We start from the raw sequence: 15,913 nt of genomic DNA, 5'->3' as shown, positions 1-15,913 counted from the left end.
ATGGCACATTCGTATTTCCTTTTAACTTCGTTCCCACCGTACGTAGGCCAATCGGGAGTCACGGGAACAACGCTTTCTTGAGTGCACGGTCCTTGAATTCAAGTGCGCGTGTCAAGAGGCAGGCGGGAGTGCCTGCAAAGTTGTGTTAAGGGGCCGTCCATAAATGACGTCACGCACCTGGGGGGGGGGGGAGTCAGACATTTGTGACGATGTGTGACGGGGGGGTAAGAAATGTGACGTCACATCAAAATGCGCAATTTGAAATCAATATAGACAACACGTGCTACTTAATTAAATAGACTTTTAATAAATGTTTTCTCCTACAACATCAGAGTGCAGCGCCACATTAAATACGCACTACAATGACAATCGTTTAAAGCGATCTGAAGTATTATAGATTTGAAGCTTCCGTGACTGTAAGAATTCATACCCTTAGGTTTTTTCGGTAAAGTCACGTAGGTAAAATAATAATAATAATAAAATAATAATAATAAATGAAAATAACTAAATAAAATTACGACGTTTCGGAAGCAACACAAGTCTCCGTCATCAAGTGTAACTGCTCCAGTAATTTTATTTTGTTATAATTTTTTTACCTACGTGACTTTACCGAAAAAACCTAAGGGTACAATATGAAGCATGTTTTTTCGGTAAAGTCACGTAGGTAAAATAATAATAATAATAAAATAATAATAATAAATGAAAATAACTAAATAAAATTACGACGTTTCGGAAGCAACACAAGTCTCCGTCATCAAGTGTAACTGCTCCAGTAATTTTATTTTGTTATAATTTTTTTACCTACGTGACTTTACCGAAAAAACCTAAGGGTACAATATGAAGCATGTTTTTTTTTTGGGGGGGGGGGGGGCAGAGCTTTGTGACGTCATATTTGAGGGGGGTCTAACTTTTTGTGACGCCGTGTGACGAGGGGGGGGGTCAAAAATCGTCCAAAATCGCGTGCCGTCATTTATGAACGGCCGTGAAGACGTGGCCGACTCGAGTGGATCGACTCTTTGTTGGACAACTCCACCGATATTGAGTTCGGGGTTTGCAGCATCAGAGTTTCCCAAACTCCATGTTAACCGATGCACTCCTCTCATTCAAGTCAATTCGTTCCACGCTGCACGCGCCGATGATTGTTAAGCAGTCTCACGTGACGCGCCGTTTGTGCGAACAGCGTCGATTCAAATAAAGAACGAGGTCTCGGTGTGTGTCTACACGTGGTCCCACGTGGGTGTGTACGTGGTCTGCGCGTGGGTGTGCACGTGGTCCGCGCGTGGATGAGCACGTGGTCGGCGCGTGGGTGAGCACGTGGTCCCACGTGGGTGTGCACGTGGTCCCACGTGACGCGGACAGCGTCGTTTGCTTGGCGCGTCACGTGGGACGTGTTAAACAATCGTCGGGCTCGTGCAGCGTGGAACGAGATCGACGTTTACACGTAAATCGACAACGTCGTTCAGACGACATCACTCATCAACACACAGACTTTAAGCAACTCCTGTAAGATATTGGATACGTTGGTTTTTATTACAAAACAAAAGCTAATTTCAGTGATAAGCATAGGTGAACACAACCCTCAAATTGATTCAATAACAAAAGATACAAAATGTTAAGCTTTATGGGGATTCGTTTCTGTAGTTAGGTTCCATTGTCGCAAGCATATAATTCAGACGGATTCATGTAACTTTGGTACCGATGATGTGGGTATACATTTGCATTCGTGTCGGTTGGCAACTTGAGATAGTATTAAAGCGATAAAAGACATTGTGGTAGGTACATACGATGGTTCTATGAGGTCCCAAAAATTCGGCAGCAGTGTCCGTTACAGTACCATTGCAGTGTAAAAAATAACATGGCAGCAAAAGACCTAAGAATTATGAAGTCATCGTGAAAATGCAGAGATCTTTTAACGTCACGTGTACCCCGTAGTCAACACGTGACAGTGACGTCCTCCTCAAGCGTTGAGGCAGAGAGAAGTGATCTACTACAAAGTTTAAGCAAAGTCGGCATGTTCAAGATGCAGGTGCCGCAACATTGTTTTGCGTCTCAATGAAACCGCGCATTTATTCAATAGCGGTGTCACTCTAGCTGCACTCTCGCTACACGATTATAGCAAGCGGCGTGAGAGCCAGTGGAAGAACCAATGCGGGAATACATAGAGGAGGTATGCAATGATAGGACGACTTCGAGCCTGCGTCTCTCCAGAGAGCCTGGGTGTGTGGAGTCGTAGTCCGAGTATCAGGATTCTCAGTCCGGTTCCTGCATGTTGTAGGCTGTGTGTGGTGCAGTGTGTAGGGTGTTCATGGTGCAGTGTGTAGAGTGTTCATGGTGCAGTGTGTAGGGTGTTCATGGTGCAGCGTGTAGGGTGTTCATGGTGCAGTGTGTAGAGTGTTCATGGTGCAGTGTGTAGGGTGTTCATGGTGCAGCGTGTAGGGTGTTCATGGTGCAGTGTGTAGGGTGTTCATGGTGCAGTGTGTAGGGTGTTCATGGTGCAGCGTGTAGGGTGTTCATGGTGCAGTGTGTAGGGTGTTCATGGTGCAGTGTGTAGGGTGTTCATGGTGCAGCGTGTAGGGTGTTCATGGTGCAGTGTGTAGGGTGTTCATGGTGCAGCGTGTAGGGTGTTCATGGTGCAGCGTGTAGGGTGTTCATGGTGCAGCGTGTAGGGTGTTCATGGTGTAGTGTGCAGGGTGTTCATGGTGCAGTGTGTAGGGTGTTCATTGTGCAGTGTTTAGGGTGTTCGTGGTGCAGCGTGTAGGGTGTTGGTGGTGCATTGGCCCGTGACGTAACTTTCACGCTCCGACACACTGCGGAACAACGGAGGTATAAAAATACACAGATTCTAGATAGCAAAATACTACTATGTGTGTGGTGGTCATGTGGTGACTGCATAACTGACCTGTGTGCTGCATAACTATGGTGTATGTGTGTGTTTACTTCAATGCTGTATAAACCAATGCCATTTTCAACTCGTGCGTGCGTTCCATCATTCCCTGCAAAATAGAACACGCATCCCGTTACATTCAATACCTCACAGCTCAACGTTATATCTCTCTTCAAAGTCGCTTCAGCAGCCTATTGTTGTCTTTGGGCTTGAAGGTGATGTTCTCAATTGAGCAGAGATTGCTTGGCTCGATGTACGGGGCCAGATCTTTTGCATCTTGGAGAAGGCCTTTCTGTGCGAAGTCTCACAGAACACTTCTGTTTCATCCCATGCCCACTTTGCCCTCTTCTTCACTTCCAAAACGAATGCGATTCGTTCCTCTTCCCCAGTTTCTCCGTCCCCCACTCAGCCCCGTCCGAATTTTATTTGTTGTTAGCCTTGTAAAAATACATTTTATATTTCTTTAGCTTTGTTTTCCTTTTTAAAATATTACTGGGGGCCTCACAGGACCTGGGCCTCACAGGACCTCCAGATGAGGCAGCTCTATCTCTTCAGTAGCACGTGGTGTGTGACTGGTTATTGCGATGCACTCCACTCCGTCTTGAACAGTTGGGTCCAGGAATATTTCCACCACGATGACAATTGTGGGCTCCTTCTCCTTGCACAAGTAAGCGAGTTCTCTGATGTTGGATCTCAGGCTACGGATGTTGACCTCTATGATTCGCAGTTCCTTGTCTCGTAGTCATTTCTTTTTTGATCCGTCCCTTCGAGGCCTGGCTTTGTTTCTTGTCGTAATTGAGTTGGGTTCAAGGGTCGCTGGCCCTTGACCACAGGCACATTGACCAGCGTGGTGGAGGTTTCACGCTACGCATGACCTGAGCTGAAGACTCGTACAGATCGTGCTCAGGCATGAGCTACTCGGTAAAGGGAGGGGTGACCACATTTGGTGTTTTACTCCCTTCTTATTCCTTCGTATGGCATTGTTGGAGATGGCAACAGATTACAAATTGGTGTCGAGATTTTATATTCATTAAAGATTTATATTCATTCGACTGCTTCAGGAGGAGCCAAGTCGATTTGTTTCAGATCACCGTTATACCCCCAATAATGAAGTTACGTAAACTACCCTGATTAAACTACCCTAAAAAAACGAATTATAACTGCGTTACATTTTTTTTCATGTTCCAGTAATGTGAATGATTTTGTATGACTGGTATTTAGAGAGAGAAGTGAATACGTATCGTCACCACGTGTGGTGGCGCTGGGTGGTGTTGAGTGGTCCACGGGCCGATGAGGTTTCACAAACACCGCCCTAAGCTCATGAATTGTCGGTCTCAAATTGAGGCACCGGTTTTAATCCTCCGTACCCGTTATGTTTGAGCTGCCACCGTGGATGTATCAGTACGTGCACCAGGCTTAGCTGTCATCCCACCCATGAAGTCATCTGAACTTTACATTCCACACTGCCATCAATTATTGATATCCACACTGTGCCTTTATGCACACGGAATGCATAATGATATTGCGATATGGTTTGTGTGATCGTGAGTTTGTTAACCTTTCAAATTAATGGTGGTGGGTCAAAAGAGTCAAATAATGTATCCATTTGGAACATTCTGTTATTGTATCTCTGTGACGTAGGATCACAATTGTATATTGAAATGTTGTTTCGTCTTCTCAGAGTATATAAAAATGTAATCTGGACACTTGGAAATGCACATCAAGACACATTTATGGACACACATACCGAGCAGCACAGCCGGTAATCTTTGCTGACCTTGCAATGCAGGAGTTGCTGCAGCCAGCTAACCCGACTGGACTAGAATGTAGAGGAAGATGATGAATGGAGTAATGCAACCAGGATGGAGATTAAGAGCACTGCATGCCATTTCAGGGCCTGTGATTACACAACCATAATTCAGAAACATACATTTGGTTTGCATAGTACATTGAGAGTACAAATACTGCTATTAAATACATCCTGCGGAGGCCTACCTTGGCCAAGAGTTGATACTTTAATGACAATTGCCAAGTTGGCTTGACAGCCCAAAAATATCGTCCTTGGCCCTTTACAGCATCAGAAGAATGGTACTGGCAGTCCCTGCCTTACGAAGGGGTTCCGTTCCTGAGACTCATTCATCAGTGAAACGGTTCGAAATTCGGAACACAACAATGTACTGTATTTAAATGTTCATATGGAAGCATTGCTAAATTCATGAATAAATAATAGTGCACATTTGCATGGAATACTGTGATAAATATGTAATCTATATAGAGACCTTAATCTGTAAGTATGTCTCAAGAACCTCCAGGGCACTTCCTGGAGGTTTTTGACTGCAGGGTAACTTTCGACCCTGAGAACGAAAGGAGGAGGATCCTTCACAAATCTGGCTGTCGCGTGATGATGCCAGTTGTAATTACTGGCGTAACGTCACGTTACTCGAATTGTAAATGTTGTGGATTTGCTCTCCAACATACCTGTGTGCTGTACCCGTAACGAATTGGCATGTTCGGTTTACATGACAAACCATACTCATTGGCTGTGTCGGGTGGTGGCAGGTTTAACGACACACTTATATTTATGCGATCTAACCCAAAAATACCTCGACTATGAATCGGTTTTATATTCTCTTACCGCAACCGCTGTTTTTTTTGTTAGAAGGGGTGGGATCAGGTCCCGCCACATCTGCACACACACACACAGAAGCACACACGCACACACACACACAGAAGCACACACGCACACACACACACCAACGACAAAGATCCCCCGTGTAGCCTTAACAGACTGTCAGGGCAAGTGCTGTTATCGAGCACCTTTGAAGGCCGGCACGGCACACGAGGGGGTGGGTGGCCAGCACAAAATCTCACGGAAGCTCGTTCGAAAGTGCGGATGTTCTTAAGTTGGACGTTCCTAATTCGATGACTGTCTGTACGTATCTGTGCCCCCACACACAGAGAGCTGCGAGCCCAGTGTTTACAGACGCCTTTGGTCTACTTGAGGCTCATCTGCCTTGAGTAATGCATCTCACGATGATGCTGTGGGTACCATTAGTCTTCGAGGTGCTTATCTGCCTTCGGTATTCAGAAAATTACCCAGGGTCCTGCTGCCCTGTTTTGGCTGCCATTGGTTTGCGTGATGCTCAATCCGCCTTCAGGTCTAGCTTAGCACCACGCCAGAATATTAAGCACAATATCGTACAGCTAAATTACATTACATGAATTGATTACATTTCTGGAAAACCTTCGCCACTCTGCTACAGTTTGGTTCACTCCCTTCGCTCCCTCTCTTTGTGCCCCCATTAGACAACACGGAGCGTACGTACACGTGCACATAACTTTACATGTGTGGCTTCATTATTCATAGAATGCTGGACACCTGCAATACTGAAAATGCTCTCCCCTCCGCCCTGTTTCGTCTGGCTTTGAGACAGACTTCTTGACTGCACCCACGTTGTGAATGGGGGAGACACAGATGGCTGCTGGTACGTACCGCTGACTCCATCGTGGTTTCACTACTGCAGTTGTTTGCTAACGGTGCTCGCTGCTCAAGTCTACGGAACCGATAGCGGGATGTGTTTGGTGATGTGTGATATCGTGGGAATGGTGGAGATGTGCTTTAATACCATACCGGTTGGGCACACCAAATTCCATCCGCAAATATACATATCTGGATTCTTGTAAGTCATGTTTAGCTTGGTTGGATTTTCTTTATTGTCACAATATCTGGTCACGGATGGTTGTAACATAGCATTGCACAATAATTGTAGTTTCAAACGTGACAATGCAACCTGCAAAATAAAATGTTAGGAACGTTACTCACAATTGTGCAATGATAAAAATGCGTTGCCACTTTGTGAATACGGACAACCTCATGCATTGATAATAAAACAAAATCAATTGGGGTAAGATTAATAATAAATAAATAAACACTGCGCGAAAAAGTAGACATTCTAGATTTGACGTTTTCGTGGCTGCAGGGATCCATACTCTTTGGTTCTTTCGGTAATGTCACGTAGGTAGAAAATAAAATGAATTAAATCACGACGATTTGGGGCGCAACACAAGCGTCCGTCATCAAGTGGGACAACCACAGCAAGAAACAATTTCTGAAGTGACTTTACTGAAAGAAACAAAGAGTAAAGTAGACATTGAGTAGTGATTTTCCTGATTAAAATTAACATTTCGGGAACACAAATTAATAGATTACAATTATATTTAACTTTTATATTTAACTTTTATATTTAACTTAAATAGCAAAATCAAAGCAAGTGTGCACAACCCATAAACAAGTATGCATGTATATTGAACTTCTTTCGCACCGTACATAGCCAAACGTGCTAATCGGAGGTGCAGAACCCTTTTGAGTGAGCACGACTGAGATCACACAGTATGCTGCTGTAGCACTGCAACAATGAAACGTAAATGTTTTTAAACAGCCTGGACTATAATGCTTGTCCACACACTCAACATTCAACACAAACATTCATGAATTCCAGTCAAAGACTCCGTTTGTGAAGTGAAATGCAAAGGTGCACAAATTCAGTGATGAGCATAGCGGCACCAATTTGAGGTCGCAATTTGTACACTGATATCGATTGTCTAATTACAGAACCCTGCCTCCCGGTTGGGGTCACAGTGGGGTAAGCACCCACCAGCCACTTCTTACATATGTAATAACAGCGATAGAGGGTTCACGTGGGGATTGGCTTGCCGGTCCCGCTTTGTAGCCAATAAGGGATGAGCCAGGGAGCATGGCCTCGGCGTGATCTCGGCATGTCAGCAGGGGTGGTTGGCCTGGCCAATCGGGGCCTCAGCTAATGGGGAGCCGGATCAGAGGCATGGTCCCGGGATTGACAGGGAACCATCGGGAACGGTCAATGCTGTCTATGGAGGATTGGCTGGGGGGTACCACGTGACAGAGGGATTAAGAGAGAGAGAGCAGTCGAGAGCAGACTTGGGAACGAGAGAAGCAGGAGCCACGCGCGTACGGGGCTCTGGGTGCCACGTGCGCGGTGGGGACTTGGCGGGAAGTCTGCCCGCTTTCCGTTGTCTGTCAGCAACGGGGAGTGCGTGAAGTTTAACTGTGGAAGTTGAAAATGAAGAGGACTGATTCCGGAAGCCGTCTCAAGAAGGTTTATTACACATAGATCCCACGGGGCTGCCATTAACTGCCAGGCTGCGTATTGCCATTGTGGGGATTCCCCCCTAAAATGTAAGTTCTGGCCAAAATACAAAAAAACATTCCATGTTAACAGAGGCCTTGAATTCATGGATTCCACTACAAAACGTTCAGACTGTGGGAACTTCCACAAAGGCATATATTTGCCGATTTCATGATGTTAATAATTTACTCTTCGCTCCACGGATGACACCTAATCCTAAAGCAGAAGTTGCGGTGCAGCGAAGCCACCAAAGCGCCCTGTGTAGTTACACTGCGGCTGTGCGTGTGTCTGTGCAGCTGCATTCACAATGCAGAAGCTGCGCAAATGGGGTTCAAGCGGGGAACACAGACCATATTTTACGAGCTCAAAGCAGGAAACAGATTTCTCTTAGATGGTCTTGGTGTGTGGGGTTGCACTGCGAATCGTGTGGAATGACCTCACCTCCCCTCCCCTCCCCCCATGCCGAATTGTGTGGGTGTTCTTCCGTGCCTTTGCATGCAGAAATGCAGAACATGGATTTTTCATGCAGAAATGCAGAACATGGATTTCCAAGCAATGTCCGCTTTTCTCGTGCAGCAGACACATTGCAGCGTATTTCGCTGTGGGGAATTCAACCGTGTGGAGGGAATGCTTCCTTCCCCGGGTTTTGGATAAATTGGGAGAACTATTCCACTGATATTTTCACAAACCCAGCAGCCACTTGTCAGCTTAAGCGTCGCTTCTCCCGTCTCAAAGTCAATTACAGCTTTCTAGCGCTCATATGGCCAGCGGAGGAACGATTAAACGGTGTAATTTTTTTTATCAGCTTGAAAAAAACGAGTGCTGCAGTTGTAATAGTTTAGACTCTTGTCTTGGTATGGTTGTGGATTGAAGAAGGATGAGAGGCATTTGGTAGTGAGAAGCATTGATTGAAAATGTATTGCCATCCATACAGTTCGGTACTCACGTAAAAATCCCACGACATTTTTTCTTCACCGTGGCACACGTGCAAGTGGTAGTCACAGTGCACATCGCGTGGATTACTCATCAGCGGTGTTGCGGAGAGCACTGGTGATTTAAAAAAAACGATGTAAAAATATTGCAAAGTACCACATTGAATGCAACTTCCGTGTTTTTTTGGCTTCAAATTATTTTTGACAAGTTCCTTCAAAAAAATTTATAGCAGCACATTTTTGCACTGCAGCACCCGATGACCAGTACCAAATCGAGCAGAACTTGCCACGTTAGAGGTCCCAGCGAGACGAGCCCATCTCGACTCGTCAGTTGCCCCCCCCCCCCCAGCAGCCTTCTTAGGAGGATGCGACATGCATGATTCCCACCCTGATTTTAAGGCGGTAAGGTGACGAGATGTTAACTACCTCGCCTGCTATACAGGAGGTCGTGGGTTCAATCTCGACCCTGATGCCTGCTGCTGTATATTTGGAGTTTGCATGTCTCTTTCCCCGTGATTCGCGTGGATTTTTCTCCGAGTCCTCCGGTTTTTCCTTCCACATTTAGAAACGTGCGTTTAGAGAATTTGGCTGCTATAGAATGTCCACGTGATTAATCCACTTCGTTAAGCTCTCATTTGTGGCCAGGTCGCTCATGTAAAATAGCTGTGTAGCTCAGTGGGCCTTACCTGGTAAGAAAATAGAATATTTTTTCTTCATAATTTGTACCATGCAGCAGACATAATGACTGAAGGGCTCAGTTAGACCTTCGCTAGGCTAATGGTGTGTCATACTCTTAGGTTTTTTCGGTAAAGTCACGTAGGTAAAAAATAAAATGAAAAAATAATAAAAGTAATAATAGAAATAAAATAAAATTATATATTTTATTACTTTTATTCATTTTTAATTTTATTTTTTACCTACGTGACTTTACAGAAAAAACCTAAGAGTATGAATCCTTGCAGTCACGAAAGCTTCAAATCTAGAATTAATGGTGTGTCACTACCCCGCATCTTGTACCCAATCCATATTAAGTTGCAATTGTTTTAATCTGCGGAACATCCTTACATTTGGCAACAACAACAAACCCGCAACACATTCGTCAATGCCACTGTGTGGCCTTAAAAGGAAAACATAGAATAGACACCGTTTCAAGCAATGGCCCATTTCTTGAAACATCGCCCGTTATCTGTCTTCCTTTTAGGTAAGGCCACAGTGTCATTGATGAATGTGTTGAGTTTTGCTTGTGCACCACTGCCAATGCAGTGGTAAGGCCCACTGAGCTCCACAGCTATTTTTCATGAGCGACATGGCCACAAATGATTGCTCAACGAAGTGGCTTATCGCGTGAAAATGTATATCAGCTAAATACTCTGAAAGCTTGTTTCTAAATGTGGAAGGAAAAACCGGAGGACCCGGAGAAAAATCCACGCGACCGCGGTGAGAACACGCAAACTCCAAATAAACAGGCGTCAGGGTCGGAATCGAACAAACGACCTCCTGCATACCCGGGCGAGGCAGTTAACATCTCACCACCGTGAAGCTTGTGACTGGGCCGAAACCTTCAACTAAACTACACTTCATACACACGGTGTAGTCACTTGCATCAGTGCTGCTGAAACGCAGGTTTATCTGCTACATTTGTAGTTCTGATTGTACAGCCACCACCGCAATTGTACGCGTCGTGACAGGTACTGCAATATCCGACCACGTGCTCACCGAGGGCTGCATTGGTTTCCGATTGCTGAACGAATAACATTTTACTCATTACACACAAAGTGCTTGCCATTATTGAACCGCAATACCTTGCTGATCTCATTAACCATCACACAAACTCCGGTCATCCTTGCAGCAGCTTTTGGCTAAACATCAAACAAAGATGGCTATTGAATCGCGCACTTTCAGATGCACTTCTGCGGCCGTCCGGAACGCTCTTCTTTCCGATATTACGAAGCCACTGGAGCTTTGCACTTTAAATCTAAATAAAAAATATTTACTTGAGAACTGCTTTTTGTGTTTAGTTTGTTGTCCTCCCCCCGCACCTCCGATTAGCACGGTTGTCTACGTACGGTGCGAAGGAAGTTCAATATACATACGTAAAGTAACATATATAATCCACCCCTTTTAAAGGTCTATACCTTTAACGTGATGGGTTGTGATTTGATGCCAATGATAAAAGGTGCCAGTGACAAGCGACAATCTTGTGAACTTAAAATGCCATTTAAATTGACTTACCAAACATATCGGCATAATTCTGTTCAGAATCTTCTAATCGTTTGCCACAATCCAATTTATATCTTAAGTAGTCCAGGCTATCTGGATTTTGTTCCATTTTAATAAGTGAGTTTCCACGTGCAGCACCAGGGTTGCATGTCATCTGAACATCCTTGATAATTTGTGTTATTTGACTTCCACGACAAAGGATTGATGGATTCACAGGGATGCCAATCTGAAAGAAGGAGACATACAGACACACAGTTTACTACTTTTACAGACGCGCATTTGTGCATTTTGAGAGTGCACTACTGAGATCACATTTAATTTTAAATGTAAAGTTCTCCGTTGTGGAGAGTTGATCGAGATATCTTACTTGCTCTCTGCACTCGTGGTGAGCATGCAAACAAAACATGATCTGATAATATATGCATTGTCTCAAACAATAATGTAACTATAATGTTACATGCATTGCCTTTTGAGGTTATCTGGTGTGACACTGGTGGTGAGACGAGGCCATAAAGAAGGCTGCTGCTGTCTCTGTTCAAAGACAATGCACAGATTATAATTATATGAATAGTATAATTATAATCAGAGCGTGTTTGTTTACATGTTCACCACAAGCACTGCGTGTGCTTAGTGCGAACTTGGTTCTTTGCAAAAGGTTTCTATTTGGTGTTTGAAAATCTCAACACAACTCCTGTTTTATTGCCAGAAAAGGGCAAAACCTGTTCTTATTTTTGTCACACCGTCTCGTGCTGTTCGTCGCATGAGACAGCGAAGTGGTGCTCAGTCGGTGTTAGTGGCCGAGGTTCGTGGCGGCGCTCTGCTATCATCCCTGTCGCTCTGGTCCCCCCCCCCCCCAGCCCCGTACCGCTCCCGTTCTGTTGTGATGTGCACCGATGCCCACTTTATTGAGGGACGATACTGACACGTGAAATAAACATCGATCGATGCTTACCGTTGCCTTGAAAACTTCGTGTTCGCCGAACCATATGTTCAAGGCGCATGTATAGTTACTGCTGGGAACTTGAGCAAACGCTGGGAAACAAAACACCGCACACGTGTTGCATTGGTTTCAAACGAAGGGAACACACAACAAAAACCACGTGTTTCTCCTTCGTTAAACAAACTGTCAGGCCTCTTGACGTTTGGTGACGGGGCGGTAAGAACACGCGGAGGTCTCTCTGAGTGAGGAGAGGTATCGTAGCAGTGGCCGCTTGCACGAGAAGCGACGGCAGAGGGGACTTTGGTGCGAGTTACCAATCCCAGCTGCTGGTTGGGCAGCATGGGGGAGTTGGGTTCCATCAGATGGTTGGGCAGCATGGGGGAGTTGGGGTCCATCACGTGGTTGGGCAGCATGGGGGAGTTGGGTTCCATCAGCTGGTTGGGCAACATGGGGGAGTTGGGTTCCATCAGATGGTTGGGCAGCATGGGGGAGTTGGGGTCCATCACGTGGTTGGGCAGCATGGGGGAGTTGGGTCCCATCAGCTGGTTGGGCAGCATGGGGGAGTTGGGTTCCATCAGATGGTTGGGCAGCATGGGGGAGTTGGGTTCCATCAGCTGGTTGGGCAGCATGGGGGAGATGGGTTCCATCAGCTGGTTGGGCAGCATGGGGGAGTTGGGTTCCATCAGCTGGTTGGGCAGTATGGGGGAGTTGGGTTCCATCAGCTGGTTGGGCAGTATGGGGGAGTTGGGTTCCATCAGCTGGTTGGGCAGTATGGGGGAGTTGGGTTCCATCAGCTGGTTGGGCAGCATGGGGGAGTTGGGTTCCATCAGCTAGTTGGGCAGTATGGGGGAGTTGGGTTCCATCAGATGGTTGGGCAGCATGGGGGAGTTGGGTTCCATCAGCTGGTTGGGCAGCATGGGGGAGATGGGTTCCATCAGCTGGTTGGGCAGCATGGGGGAGTTGGGTTCCATCAGCTGGTTGGGCAGTATGGGGGAGTTGGGTTCCATCAGCTGGTTGGGCAGTATGGGGGAGTTGGGTTCCATCAGCTGGTTGGGCAGTATGGGGGAGTTGGGTTCCATCAGATGGTTGGGCAGCATGGGGGAGTTGGGTTCCATCAGCTGGTTGGGCAGCATGGGGGAGATGGGTTCCATCAGCTGGTTGGGCAGCATTGGAGAGTTGGGTTCCATCAGCTGGTTGGGCAGCATGGGGGAGTTGGGTTCCATCAGCTGGTTGGGCAGCATTAGAGAGTTGGGTCTATCACGTGGTTGGGCAGCATTTCAAAGAAGAAGAGTAGGAGCCATTGTTGTTTGTTTTCGTCTTTGACCAAACAAGTTCGGACAGCCGTACCACACGCCCAGCTACTTGTACACAAACACAGCAGCGGGTATACGGCAGACGACAACACAACACACAATCTGACTTGAACAAAATATGTGATAGAATAAACTGCGTCTGTTTAGGTTTGTAACCCCTTTTAATTATTCTTCAACAATACAGTTCGACTGTTGTACATTTAGTCGTCACCAAGACACCTATTCTATGCCACATTTAATACATCATATTTACGTTTAATTATGTTTAAGATTCACGTTTTGTGTGTAACGCTATCCGCAAGGGGGAAGCCAAAAAGCAGCATGCAGCTCCAGAGCCGCGACGTTGGCTGACTCCTGGGTGATATTCACAAAGCTGTCAACCCTTCGCAGTGCCCCCTACCTTGTTACAGACCAGTCCAGACCTTATTGGTCACCCCGTGCCCCTTATACATCTCAACGTGCATCCTACAAAATCCCAGCCCGATGGGAGAAGCTAAGAATCTAATAATTTTTTCCAAGGTGACTCGGTTGACCTACGCTGACTTTTCGCCGATAAGATATCAGAGGCCGCCACACATTTGAAACCATTGCTGGGTTTGTGACAGCAGCACGAAGACGACGATGATGATGATTATGATGCGGGGGATTGTTTTCACTGTTTGTGAATTATCAAGGAGGGGGGGGGGGCACGTGAGGGGCCGCACTGGAGGCCACCAGAGGCCGGCAATTGGCCCCGCGGGACCTTGCAATAAAGCCACGCGAAGCCACCCTGTTTTGGCGGATCGAGTCTTGGCCGACACGGGCAGCGAATTTGTCTTTGGGATGAGCGAACATGTTTCGCAGGACGTGTGTGGTCCCTCGGCTGAGGAGGATGAAAGGGAGAGAGAGAGAGGTGGTCCCTAAAGTCTCGGACACATTCGAGCAGTCGTTCTTAACCTTGACTGCAGCCTTGCACCCATTTGGTTCTCAATCGCAAACATGTTTTTAAATAATGTTTATAGGTAAATACATGAGGTTTGGTGAAACAAAGTAAGCTGTAACTTGCGTGCCCGTATTTTTATTTGTGTGTAGATGATTTACCTTCTACAAAAAATCTGCCCATGTCTCGCACCCCCACAAAGGGCATCTCGCACCCCTAGGGTAAGATCCACTCGATTAGAGGGTTTTGAGGACAAGGGGGGCGAGAGGCATTCAAACGGCAAAGGGTAGCGACTTTCTTTCTCGGCACGAACACATGTGTTGTGTGCGTGCCGATCGCCGGACTGATTTAAGAGCCTTTGGTTTTGCTGCTTTCGACGGATCGGCCCGTGACCGCCAGATAATGTTGGAAACAGACGGATAATGAATCGATGATGATCAACTGTGTAGTCAACGGCTAGAGGAGGATGAGGTAGGGGGATGTCAGCGAGATTCTCGGACGCATTGGAGGATTGTGGAGACAACAGGGGACGAGAGGCATTCAAAAAGCAAAGCAACAAAACAAAATTAACTTCACTTCTTCACGACGAAACAAATTTAATTAAAACAACACCGACGTAGCAATGTACTTATTAGCGAGCTTACTAAGAATGCGTACAACTTGTGAAGAAATAAAAAAAATCGAGAGAAATAAAATTACTCACCAATGCAAACTACTTGTAAGAAAATAAACCTCGCGCTATGGCCATCTCTTGCATAAAAGTATTTCCAGGGCAAGGAGCACCCGGACAGGATTGTGGTGGTTGGTAGCCCCTGAGGAAGTCTCTAGAGTTGAACGCAAATTCTCTACCTCACTCCCCGGGCTGGTGTTCATCTGTCCGTGTGCGAACGCGGTCCTCACTCACCTGGAGCAATTGCAGGCAACAGCAGCAGCAGAAGCAGCGGCAGCCACAGGGTGCTTCTGCAGAGCGCCGTGTTCGTAAGGCTCGACATGGCTTTCAGCAAAGTTTGGAGAGTGAAGACGCTGAACCTCGTTCGCACCGTGCGTAACCAATCGTGCTAATCGGGAGGTGCCGGGGGGAAGGACAACAAACTAAACACACACACACAAATGTTCTAAATAAATTCGTTTTCAGTTCTGAAGAACTGGCACCGCAACTTCGCGTGGAGGACAACTGAGAAACCGAGAGGAAAAATGCAGCAAATCACAGCTGTGAACTGGGACTCAATGCGTTCATCCTTACCGCCCCCGTGCGTTGAGAATGTTTTGCATGCTCACGAAGTTTCCCATATGTCCTCACGCTCCTTCCCAGATGTGAAGTACCACGAACAGGAAGTGGATGTTGTTGTTTTGGGGGGGGGGGGAATTTTTTTAGGGGGGAATTTTTTGGGGAGAATTTTTTGTTAGGGAGGAATTCTTTTGGCTAGGAATTTTTTTTGGGGCAGACCCCGGGGGAGGGTGATTTTTAAAAGCGAGGTGGCTTGGGATTGTGGCTTTCGCGAGGCGTGGGATTCGACTCAAGGATCTCTCCATTGTATTC

At 46.3% G+C, this 15,913-nt stretch overlaps 1 long non-coding RNA gene across 4 annotated transcripts; it reads right to left on the bottom strand.

Moving 5' to 3' along the window:
- Positions 1-1,509: 1,509 nt before the first annotated feature.
- Positions 1,510-15,714, bottom strand: LOC144731299 (uncharacterized). Of its 4 annotated transcripts, none has more exons than XR_013587942.1 (8): positions 15,617-15,714; positions 15,278-15,431; positions 12,154-12,233; positions 11,214-11,427; positions 8,996-9,096; positions 5,520-6,675; positions 4,662-4,781; positions 1,510-2,993 (listed from the first exon to the last, which is right to left on the bottom strand). It is a non-coding gene; the product is annotated as an uncharacterized LOC144731299 (long non-coding RNA). The 4 variants fall into 4 exon arrangements; XR_013587941.1 differs by having other exon boundaries at positions 15,278-15,465; positions 15,617-15,690; XR_013587940.1 differs by lacking the exon at positions 15,617-15,714 and having other exon boundaries at positions 5,520-5,570; positions 6,516-6,675; positions 15,278-15,609.
- Between the last annotated feature and the right edge of the window lie 199 nt (positions 15,715-15,913).

The sequence above is a fragment of the Lampetra planeri genome, chromosome 38 (assembly GCF_965212315.1).
Source record: "Lampetra planeri chromosome 38, kcLamPlan1.2.h2, whole genome shotgun sequence".
NCBI classification, from domain to species: Eukaryota; Metazoa; Chordata; class Hyperoartia; order Petromyzontiformes; family Petromyzontidae; genus Lampetra; species Lampetra planeri.
This window is presented reverse-complemented; position numbering and strand designations above follow the sequence as displayed.